The sequence below is a fragment of the Meleagris gallopavo genome, chromosome 8, assembly GCF_905368555.1.
Source record: "Meleagris gallopavo chromosome 8, MGAL_WU_HG_1.1, whole genome shotgun sequence".
In the NCBI taxonomy this organism is placed as follows: domain Eukaryota; kingdom Metazoa; phylum Chordata; class Aves; order Galliformes; family Phasianidae; genus Meleagris; species Meleagris gallopavo.
The window spans coordinates 14,065,029-14,077,264 of NC_139411.1; the positions used below are offsets into that span (position 1 = coordinate 14,065,029).

Genomic DNA, 12,236 nt, shown 5'->3' on the forward strand with positions numbered 1-12,236 from the left:
TAGTGTTGATTTTGATCAAAGTTGTAAAGCTAGGAGAATAAAGAATAATTCCATATATGAAAAAGTACTTTCTTAATTTTTAGGTTGGTGAAAAGAGGCTCATTAGAGAGCCAAAATCTATGAATTCAGAAAGCCTCTCACACAACAGCAACTTTAGCCAAAATTTCACAATACACTACCATGATTCAGTCTAGAACATTCCTAGAAGTGATTTCACTCAGCTGTTGTACTTGAAGACATGCTGATATTAATTATGATATTAATCAGTATCAAAATAAGGAATCCTCTCTATTGCACGCAGCTCAAATTCAGGTCCAGATGCTGGCCTCCTACTGTGACTACTTTACTGTAATCAGCTAGAATGAAATGGGCAAAAAGTCATTTTAACCAAGTAACTGTACCTTCATGCTCTGTGAGAATGCTGGATTTGGAAAAAAATAGCAAAAACAAACCAACAAACAAAAACTATGTTGGAACTTTACAATGCCTTCCTTTACAACATATTGCTTACTAAACCACTACCCGCAAACTTCTAAGGGAACTGTTGTTGGGAACAATTCTCCCTGATCCCCAGAAATGGAAATGATTTTTTGGGGACTTTAAGAAGGTAGTGACAACCAGGAGCAGCCTTAAGACAGCTCAGATTTCCTTCTCAATATTGGCTTGTTATGAGGTTGGCCCAGCGTGAAAGTCAGGAAAATTTTCATAGCCTAAGCTACAGACAAGAAAATTCCCAAGGAAAGCTCTAGTTCTCCTAGCTTTGAGTGAAGTCCTGCAAGATTTTGAATTGCTATTATAGAGTTTCTACTTCTACAGTTTCTACCATACGCAGGAACAAAGCACCTTTTTGCTTTCACAGCAGTGCCCATTATTTATTAATTAGATGTACAGTGAAATGAATTTTGAACTTAAAATACAGTGTTTGTTTCATGTTCAGGGAGTGAAGTCAGAGAGAATTATGATAACCTGAAGATGTGGTTTAAGGAACCTCTTACGTTTTAAATAAGTTTGCAAAAACTTATTAATGGACAATGTACCACATAATCCATCTAAATAATTTACCCTTAACTGTTCTGCACAAAAAGAAAGATTCTCATCCAGTTTCTTGCGTGTTTTTGTTTTTTGTTTTTGTTTTTTTAACATATTATGTATAATTAGAAGATGACTATATGGATCATTTATAAAGCCAAAAAACAAGACCAAAACTCTCGTAATGTGAAATGACCAGCTAATTACAACACTGATTTAAATTATGTTCCTAGGTATTACTAGCTCTTTCCAAAGGGGTTGGATAACTCTGCTATTTATTCAGCCCCAAAGACCAATTCATTCTTGCAAACATATTGCACTTTTAAAATGTAGCAAGGTTTAAATCATCCAAGCTTATTGTTTGAACTTCCAGCATTTCATTATTCTACTTAATGGTTTGCACATTGTTTTACACAAGGAAAATACAGATTTATTGTGAGACATCAATAAATAAAATCACGTCCCATTTTCCCATTTACTTCCAAAGGAGATAAGTAGTGATGGGACAGGAGACCTAAACTACAGGGATATTTTACCTACAAACAGGGAAAGTTCAAGGCTGATCAGAATATGTTTAATTGTGAAGATATGTGCCTAGTGTGTTAGCAACAGATACACATCTGAATTAATCCACCCCTTAAGATTAGATTGGTGGAATTTTAAATAAAGTAGGTTGGCCCAGTCTTTCATTGGAGTCAACTGGAATGCTTGATGGCTTTAACTGAGACTAGAGAAGTCCTTAATTTAGACCTTATGACATCTGCACTGGACCAGGGTTTGTAGCTGGGGATCACAGTATTATGAAACACATTCAGGAGGTAAAGTACTAAAAGCAACAGGGCCAGTAGGTCTCTCAAAATTTAGCAGAACTGAAGCTAGGGCCTGCAATAGCTGACAAAGCTTGCTTCTTTGTCCAAGGAATCTCAGCTGGTGGAGCCTGGAGGTCAAGAGCCATGCAAGAATATTTTATTTCATGATGTCTAGTATGCAGGTGCCACTGACTAGTGAGGTGGAAACACCAGGGCCTACAACGACCTACAGTGAAAGCATTCTGATGGACTGTCCCTGCAAAGTGCAGATATTTGCCTTTAGCATTAGGAACTCCACTAGGAATTTTTTAAAAATATTTCAAATTGTTCTTGTGGGTGTAACTGCTTTTTCACAAGAACAGTTTTACCTAATAGCTCCAACAAAGTATATCTAAGGTAACAGAGGCACTGTATCTGCAAGAATGGGTACTTCCCAGGTGCCCTCAGTTGCTCCTGCTCTACTTGCCTTGACCTGTTGCGTCATGTTATGCGATATCAAACTGCCATCGTGTTCCATTTTAGAAGTGATTACACTTCATTGGTGGGCAAAGTTGCTGCTTGCTGAGTGTTTGTGAGGTTTGATTAATTAGCACTTATGAACTGCTTTGAAATTCTTGCATGAATAATGTTACAGAAACACTGAATATTGCTGCTGCTATACAGGCAGGTACATGATTAAAGATTTGATGTTGCAAGGTGTGGTGGGGCCTTACCTTCTCTTTGGGAAAATGTTCTAGTTTCCTCCACTTTCCCTCTGGCAAACTAGTTCAGTTTTCCAACCAAACCAAAACACTTCAATCCTTCTAATGTAGGGAAAAATAATAAAAAAAAGATTAGATGAAGGGTATTTCTCAGAACTTCTTACTTGTCTAGGATATTGCACCTCTAGGTGGTCTGATAAACTTCAAGGGCACCTTGGTGATTAAGTTCATTCTCAGACTCAGTCTTCTTCAAGTCTTTTTTTTTTTTTTTTTTTTTTTTAATCAACTACAGTTCTTTTAATTGCTTTCTCCTCTGGGTATTTTACATAGACACCTGATTGCCCGTTAAAGCATCTTCCTAAAGCATCTTTATCTGTGATATCCTCTCCTGGGCAGGAGAGACCCACCTGTCTCCCCCCAATCTCTCCTGCCCAGAGGGAGCTGTTACACATTGTATCCCTTTCCATCATCTCTGACTGTGAACCTGACAGCTCCCATCTGCTCTGGGAATTACAGCTCCCCACAAGCAATTCATTCTTGGCCAAAGCAGGAAGCTGCAGGGCTGGGCCCACAGCTGGCCTTAAAAAGCCCAAGCTGAAGATAATTGTTACACAGACTTACCCATTTCAGTATTTCTCCAACTTGCTCACTGCTGCCACACTTGGCTGCAGCCATTACCATGCTGTTGTGGCTCTTCAAGAGCAATGTTAACAGGATAAAGGATAGGATTCCTCTGCCCATGCTGGACGCCCAGTGCCATTTGAGAGGCCCTAAGGTATCCAAGACATCTGCATGGAAATAGCAGGTATGACGCAGGACCTAAGGCAGACTGACACTCCACCAGGGTGGCAAACAGATGCCAGGCAGGCTTCACTGTACTACGAAAAAACAACTTTGGATACCAGTGATGAAGCAAACAAGTTCTCCCCACACTGTTTAACTTCCCTGTTTTCCTTTACTATTGAGGGCCCTTCAGAGGATCACTTGTTTTGATCCTCTGTGTTGATCACACACTTCACATCCTTCTTGTCTTGGCTGCATTAGTCTAACAGACTATAATTGGCTGCTGTTACATTTGATTCCAGCCACTGCTCGGTGCCTTAAGTTTCAGTGTTCCTGCTTGTTCTACTCATCTCATGTCTTGCACCCAATGACTTCAGTGCTGTTACCTCTCCTAATAACTTTAGGGTTATTATGGTATCTACAGTAGCCTCTGGGGCTCAGGCTGTCGGTGCTTGCTTCATTTCCTAATAACTGTAAGAAAGAGATATCAATAATATTTGCTCCAGATATCAGCACACATGCTGTCCTAGACTCCAAGACCTGTATCCAAGCACATGTCACTGTCTGAAGCACGGGAGTATTTAGCATTTATGAGGTTCAAAATAACCAGGCCAACTCCCCTTCTTATCTGTCTAACACTATCACAGTTTTTTCAGCTGCCTTTAATACCAATGCCATCTGCCTATGCTCTGTATTTTCAGGGACATAAATCTTGGGCTTGAGTTTTTAATTGCCATAAAATATTCAAATTCCTAAACAAGGGGTATGAGGACCTTCTCACTTGGTCCCAGTGAGTGAAGCATGTTATAACATGCCTGTGTCTTCAGTTTTCTGATCACTGTTCTTGCCTGTGCATCTTCCAGAAACCGGATTAGTAATCTACTGTGGCCATAAAGTTTCTTTCATTAGAAATGAACCATTCTGTACTGACCTTTTCTCAGAGCTGGACTGGGATTTCATGAGACATTTCTTGTCAATCACTGTATTCTTTGCACAGCTTGCACTGTTCCGTGTATGACTGCAACTGGGTGTTCTTGCCTGGCCTGCAGATACATTTCCTGGCTCATCTCAGGCATGTCTCTATCCCCAGGTGTGAAATATGTATCCACTGCATGATCTCAGCTCTTAAATCTCCTGGGATTATCATTCAGTTCCATTTAAAACAAAATCCACACAGTTCTTCACTCACTTCCTAGAGGGGCTGGGAGCAGGTACAAGCTTCTGTGGTGCTTGCTCCACACTCTCTGAAGGGCCATCAGTTGCAAATTGCTTTACTGTCTGTCAAACACCATGCTGTTCTGTTGGACATCCTTTAATAGCTCTATCTGAAAGAGAAAAATTGGTGGTAACTTTCAGCCTGCATCTCCCTGTTCTTCATACATCAGTGAATGCTCCAGTCTGCATATTCGCACCAGAAATGCTTGTCCCCTTTCTCCAGCACCATCGCATCAGTGCTTCAGATTCTCTGCAGAGCTGTAGTGCCTCCTCCACAGACCACCTTCTTCTCAAAATGCCCGTTTTTCTCATCTTGGAGCATTTTCACAAGATCACACTCTCAGCAGTATTTCCTTACAGGACTTTGCCAGTCCTGTACATATGCAATGTATTAAAAAGTACTGAACATCCTACCCATGCCTCGGCTCTGGGGCATTTCCACACTGTTCTCAGTGGTCAACAAATGTCCAGCGTGACAGATTCATAGTTTGGCTGACTTTCAGTTTGTCTCCATTCAGCCCAATGGTAAAACTCCAGCATCCACCTAGAAGAATCATCACTGATAAACATCGTGTCCTTTAATCACCTATTATTTGACATCTCTTTCCCACAGTATAGATGTCCCCAGTTACAACATTAGTGGCTAGAGGCCCAGTATTCAGGTAACATTAAATGTCATATTTACCGACATTTACCAATGTCAGTTTCAGAGCTGACATTGGTAGGCCTTTGTGCTCATCGATACCTGCTAGAAGGTACAGCAAAGGCTGTCAGGCAGCTGAACAGCTCTTCCTCTTCTGCATGCTACAGTAATCAATTCCCTGATTTCCTGCTCAAGTCTTTAACCAAGTACCCATCATGATGGGATACATCACAGAACACAATCCATGTACAAAAGACACAGATGGGAGCAGACAGAATGAAGGTGCATACCCAGCCCAAGCCAGGTGATTACTCCAACTCTGCCAATTAAATTCACATTGTCATTTTTGCTAGTTTAACAGTAAGTATCTATTTTGCATTCAGTTCTTTGATTCTGAGCAGATGTGTTCATTTTTACTTTTTAAACTATGTCACCTTTCCTTCAACATGGGCTTAGGTTAATAAACCATACATCAAGTATTACTTAAAAGCTGGCTTTGTAGAATGATAACTGATGAGGGAATTGCTTTTAATTACTGTACAAGTGAGTAGATAAAAATCACAGCCCTAATAATCAGCTCCAGAAACTAACAGCAGCAAAGTCTCACATTTCAAATGTGGATTATTTTTTCTTTCAGCATTCAGCTACAGAAGGCAAATGTTAGTGGTTGGATCATCTTCTGTAAGCAAGCCAAAGTTATATGTAACATTTTTGGATGCTAAGAGGACATAGTTCTGGCAAAACAGAAATAAGGGTAACATTAAAGATTAGTGCAAGCTTGGAAAGGAAGAAAAGTGCTTTTCTCAATCCAGGTTTTAGGAAGAACGATCATCTCACCTACATCTGCGGCTAAAACTTTTAAAGTCCAAGGACAGCGAAAACAAACAACTTACTTGCTCAGCTATCAAGTCAGAGAGAGCATGAGGCTTCCCAGATTGCCTTCAAAACCAGCAGCATTTGGCCCATTACCATCCACACCAGGCTAATGTATTTTTAATAGTTCACCTCCTAAAGAGATACTGCAGGCCATGAGATGCAAATGAGCCAGCCAGAACTGACTGAGTTTGTGCTGTGAGAAATTTCAGGGGAGGATGAAATAAATGAATGTAGGATTACGAACTGGGTTTGGTGCTCTAGTGAGAGGAGAAAAATGTGCTCACGAAGCCCAGTAAAACTTTCTTTTCCTGGTTTATTAGGTGTTTGCAAAGAAGTCTCAGTTGCAAGTATGACATGTTCTTTTTCTGAAGACTCATCTACAGCACAGAGACTCTGATAAATAACTGCTTTCTTTCTTAGCCAACTATCCAGCGTATGGGAAGCTGAGGCTTGCATTATGGCTTTGCTAAAACATTAGACGCATGAAAGCTGCCATGTGAACTCCATTTTGAATGTATTTCAATGCAGGTTTTAACAATAGGAAAAATAAACATTTAGCAGCTCAGGAAACCAGAATCTAAAATACTGTAGACATGGTTTGTTTATTTGTTGCTTTCCTGCTATAGATCAGCCTGTCAGGATACCTCCTTTATGTAAATATTTAAAATCTACAACAAAACAATTCGGATAGGAAAAAAAAAAAAACAACCAAAAAAAAACAACTCTGAAAAGCAGACAAGAAAAGGAGGATGCAGAGTTTTTTTATTAAAAAAACACAGATGTGGCTCTCTTTGGATCTATTAAGTGTATTCTTTGTTGAAAAAGAAATACTCTGATTGTAAAGGTGCTATATGTAGTGAACAGTACTTAGCTCCTTGAAACCACATGTTCAATAGATTCAAAGTTACCATATTCCTTTTTCTTTCAATTTTTTATTGTGGGTTTTTTTTTCTTCTTTATATGAGGCAATAATTTTAGCTCTCAAAAGTCCACATGAAAAACTGAAAATCCAGGATTTAAAAACTAAAGAAGTTCAGAATAGTAGTCATCTGGAAGTCTCTTCTTTTCATGTCGGTAAAGTATAATGTTACTTCACGCCATTTGGCTGCAAATGTAAATTACACCTTTTTTCAGTTGTTAGGACAGGATAGAAAACCACATAATTCTAATGAGTCATAAATGTTTCACCATTTTTTTTCTTCATTTAATTCATATGGTGCCAACACCTGTGAAAACAATCAGCATCATAGCTGTGTGCTCTACTTAAATTTGCTTTAGGGTATGCTTGAGTAAAAGCTTTTATATCTCATGTCTCTACATTATTAACAACATGATGCCCTGAATCATTCTATAATTTAAGTATGCTCATTTCATTCTCAGCTATTTTATTAGGACTAGAAAAGATGCTCAAAGACTCTGACAGTCTTAAAACAGACACAGACACACATAACTAGGCTTGATCCTTACTGTAACAAAATATCTATAACAAGATCTTCACATTATTTTTTATGTGCTTTGGCAGTTTTGCACCTTGAATTACAAATCTAAACTGTTAGTACAAGAGCCATATTACAAAGCTTTCTCCTAAAAGGCTTTGCAACCATTGCTCTAAGGTGAGTTCATTTCATGAGAGCAACATCTGCACTGAACTGAATTTTAAGCTATTGCCAAAGGAAAACATCTTGTTTTCCAATGGGAACAGAGCAATGTTGGAAACCCAGTTCTGGAGTCACTAGATGGTGATGGAGGAGTATACATATTGCTAACACTTCAGTGTTGCTTTAGTCATAACTGGGCAATAGGGTGGTTATGTTAGTAAATAGTGGAGGCACACAGCTAAAGATTTTCACGAATACTAGGAGTGAAATTTACAAATACACTTCACTGTTTAAAGAATCAATGTAGTGACTAGTACTGAAAAGAGTGTCAATCCTATTGACACTCAGTGAACATCAGCTCTGCAACCATCTTAGGAATCCTTGCTAACCACATCTGTCATCCACGTAGCCTTAAACAACTTCAAACTGAACAACTTGCAAAGGGCTTTTACCTGCCATTTTATAATAAACATAAAGGTAATGAGCTCTTCCTGCATTTCAATTAGATTGTGGCTCAATCATCCTCTACAAAATTCCCCTGTAACCATACAGCTTAAGAAAAATAGAGGAGTGAGCATAGTATGTTAAGCTGGAAGGTGTAGAGACCATGATCTGTCCCAAAGAGATCCTTTCCCAAAATGTGTCCAGAGAATACATTCCAGTGTTGTAGTTTATTATGAGTAACCATCCAAGGCTAATTTGTGATCAGGAAGCAGGCCAAGGCTTAACTGATAAATGCTCCAAGCAAAAATGCTCCAAGCAAACTGCTTGGAGTTGTGATTCACTGCAATAACTTCCACTGTAATCCAGAGGTGGAAACATACTCCATGCAGTTTAGATGAGCTAGCTCACATACTGAGAGCGCTACTGCCTACAGAATTTTGGGTGAGGACTTAGAATGTCACAACTTAACAACATGTCAATCAGGATAGATTAAAGCTTGTGAACAGCAGCCTTCTCTCTGCAATGAAGCTTGGTCCTGCTTGCATACATGAGGACAACTGAAGGGCTCAGCTAATTGCTCTCTGCTATAACTACTTCAACACCACACACCACTGCCACTCTAGGCAACTTGTTCCAGTGCCTCACCACCCTTATAATAAAAAACATTTTTCTTCTATCCAATCTAAATCTCCCTTCTTTGGTTTGAAAACATTTCCCCTTGTCCTATCACAGCAGATCCCGCTAAAGAGTCTGTCCTCTCCTTTCTTATAGCCCCTCTTTAGATACTGAAAGGCAGCTAATCAAGTCTCCCCAGAGCCTTTTCCAGGCTCTCAGCCCCAGCTCCCTCAGCCTGTCCTGCAGGGGAGGCGTTCCATCCCTTGGATTATTTTTGTGGCCCTCCTCTGGGTCCACTCCCACAGGTCTATATCTCTTCTATACTGAGGTCGCCACATCTGGACACAGTACTCCAAGTGAGGTCTCACCATTGCAGAGTAGAGGGGCAGGATCACCTCCCTTACTCTGCTAGCCTATGCTTCTTTTGATCTGACCCAGAATATGGTTGGCTTTCTCAGCTATGAGGGCACATTGCTAGTTCATGTCTAGCTTGCCATCCATCAGTACCCCCAAGTCCTTTTTGGCAGGGTATGTTCTATCCCTTCATCTCCCGTCTTGTATCGATAGTGGGGGTTGCTATGACCCAGGTGCAAGACCTTGTACTTGCCTTTGTTGAACCTCATGAAGTTCTCAAGCTTGTCTAGGTCTCTCAGGATGGCATCCCATTCCTCAGATGTGTTAACTGCACCACAAAGTTTGGTGTCATCTGCAAACTTGCTGAGGGGGCACTCAATCCCAATGTCGATGAAGATGTTAAAGAGCATCAGTCCTATTAATGACCCCTGAGGGAGACACCACTTGTCATTGATCTCCATCCAGACTGATCCATTGACTGCCATTCTCTGAGTACCATCTTGCAGATAGTTCCTTGTCCATTGAACAGTCCACCCATGAAATCCGTACCTTTCAAATTTAAGGAGGGTGTTGCAGGGGACTGTGTCAAAGGCCTTATCGAAGTCCAGACAGATGACATCAGTGGCTCTTCCTTTGTCCATTGATGCAGTTATACCATCATAGAAGTCCACTAGTTTGGAGTAGGCATGGACTAAGTCAGGCAGGACTTGCCATTTAGTGAAGCCATGCTGGTTGTCTCATATTACCTCCTTCTCTTCCACATGACTTACCACAGCTTCCAGGAGGATCTGCTCTATGATCTTCCCCAGTACTGAGGTGAGGCTAACAGGTCCCTGGATCATTTTTTTCAGTCTTCTTAAAAATGGGTGCAACATTGCCTTTTTTCCAGTCCTCAGAGACTTCAGCTGTCTGCTGGGACTTTTCAAATTTCATCAAGAGTGGCTTGGTGACTACATCAGCCAATGCTCTCTGGACTCTGGGATGCATCTCATCAGGTCTTATAGAATTCTGGATGTTCAGATTCTTCAAATGGTCGTGAACCTGATCTTCACTTACAGTGAGAGAGATTGCATTGTCCAGTTTCACCTCTTTCTAACCTTATTCCTTACATTCCTTATTTCCAGATATCATTTTGAAAGCTCAAGTATAAATCCCTGAAATTTAGACAGAAATCGTCTTCACCTTTATTGGGAAGAGGCTATCCTAGCAGAATGCATTCAGGAAGCCATTCAACATAGGACTGTGCTTGCTTTACATTCTTCAATTCTCAGTAGTTTATTCAGTTGAACATCTGTTTGATTTGAATTTCTGCTAAGATGTTTAAAAAAATAAAATCAAAAATTTCACTAAAATCATTCTCTGCATTCTTGAAGACATCCAGACTTCCTGATCACTATACTATCCATGATAAGCACCATTTTCTATGATGCTATTCATTCATTTTTAACTTTGAAATGGACCAACAAGGGAACAATTATGTTGGCTGAAAATAAACTTAATTAAATGAATTACAATGCAAAAGCTATCTGAAGCTAGGGGGTGCTGAAGCAAGGGACAGAATAGAATGAGCTTTCTTTCTGAATATAATTTCTGTTACTGAAACGCACTGGTAAAAAATTGAAATTTTACTTATGGTGAAACTCATTTTCTTGACTCTACGCAGCAAATCTTTCTTAGTTTCAATTCTTCCACTGTAAAGGCAGCTTCTGTGTTAGGAACTTTAGGAGAGCAATCCTGAAATGTTATTAATGAGAACTTACTGTACATTTCATATTTGATGTAGGTGCACTCTGCCTCCTAATGGAAGTCGCATGTGTTTTTCCCCTAAGTATGCACTAGTAAGTAATGACCCATCATCAAGCACTGACTGATGACAATTGATCATATAGTCATCTACAGCAGCAAAAAAATTAGAGTAATCTCTCAAGAGAATAATCAGAGAACAATTTTCCAGAGCCACTACTACAAAGAGGCTTGCTGAAGAAGAAAACAGACTTAGACTTCACTCTAGATTTTCTTTTCTCTCCTGGTTTTCATTTTATATACAAGGTTTACATTTGTTTTTAAAAAATTTTATGAGGCAGACTGAAATGTTAAGGGGATTAAGGAATGGGAGACAGAGTCTTTCACCTCCAAGCCTCTAGTTCAAATCCGGCTTGGGTTAGTAATGAACAAGAAGTATTTACCATTGCTGCTCAGTGTCTGTGCAAAATGGATTGGTGGTTCTGGCTCAGTTCCCAGCAATAAATGTGCATGCCACAACTGGCAACTCCGTTGCCACTCTCAGCAGACAGAGCCAGGAATTAAATGAAGCATGAGAAGCAGAGTTACCTCTCCTCCACTACCGGCCAGGGTGGAGGCACATTGGCAGGAGAGGCCTTCTCTGCTGCTGCGTAAACTGGGTTGTGCTATGGATTAGCACAAAGACATCAGTATCATGGACTGTCAAACTAACACCTTTTTCAGGAAGTTACGTTACTAATTTTCTGGGGAAAAAAATATAAAAATAATAATTTAGATGTTGCTTAGTGTGGTATAGATTGGTGACTCAGAACGGACTACATTCTTCCTTACGTGAAAGTGTAGATTAACCTGCCATTGTAAAGAGATTGAAACTTGATGTAAATGCAATATATTCCCACTACATAAGGCTTCTTTGTCCTGCCAAGGGCATGGCCCTAGGACAGAAAAAAATCACAGCTTTTTTCTTTCCAGCAATCACATGACAGATCATTTCTCAGGCTAGGATACTTTGACTCACTGACACCACAAGCCACTAGACCAGGAAGTTTGTTTTTCCTTTTACCATAAGCTTAGTGTAATTCCACTGAAATAAATGGAGTCAACCGCCCACACAGAAAAGCTTAAAAGGGAGCAGAACATGCCCTATTCTTTGTAAGGCCAATACTGGAATGAAAATGTGACTGTTACTGTTAGCACTGAAATTGTAAAATGCCACTGTGCTGCTGTTCTGAGGCGATCAGCACTATCAACAGGAAGGGCACCAAATGTCCACATACATGGTTACAGCAAGCAAGGAGTGCAACCTAGGCCCTTAGCTTTGAATTGACTTAACCACTGAAAAATGCTAGATAAAAAACACATAATTTTTTTTTTTTTCTAAAAATAGCAAGATGGTTCAAGAAAATAATTGCAGCTAGATAATGCA

General features: G+C 39.9%; 1 protein-coding gene across 1 annotated transcript in view; it reads right to left on the reverse strand.

Moving 5' to 3' along the window:
• LOC104911947 (uncharacterized) overlaps positions 1-12,236 on the reverse strand; it is a 183,271-nt gene that overhangs the window by 106,651 nt on the left and 64,384 nt on the right. Inside the window, exons 10-11 of the mRNA XM_085230204.1 lie at positions 4,952-5,081; positions 2,552-4,647 (exon numbers count right to left, since the gene is read on the reverse strand). The gene's annotated coding sequence lies outside the window, so the exon portion shown is untranslated. The remainder of the gene's footprint in view (positions 1-2,551; positions 4,648-4,951; positions 5,082-12,236) is intronic.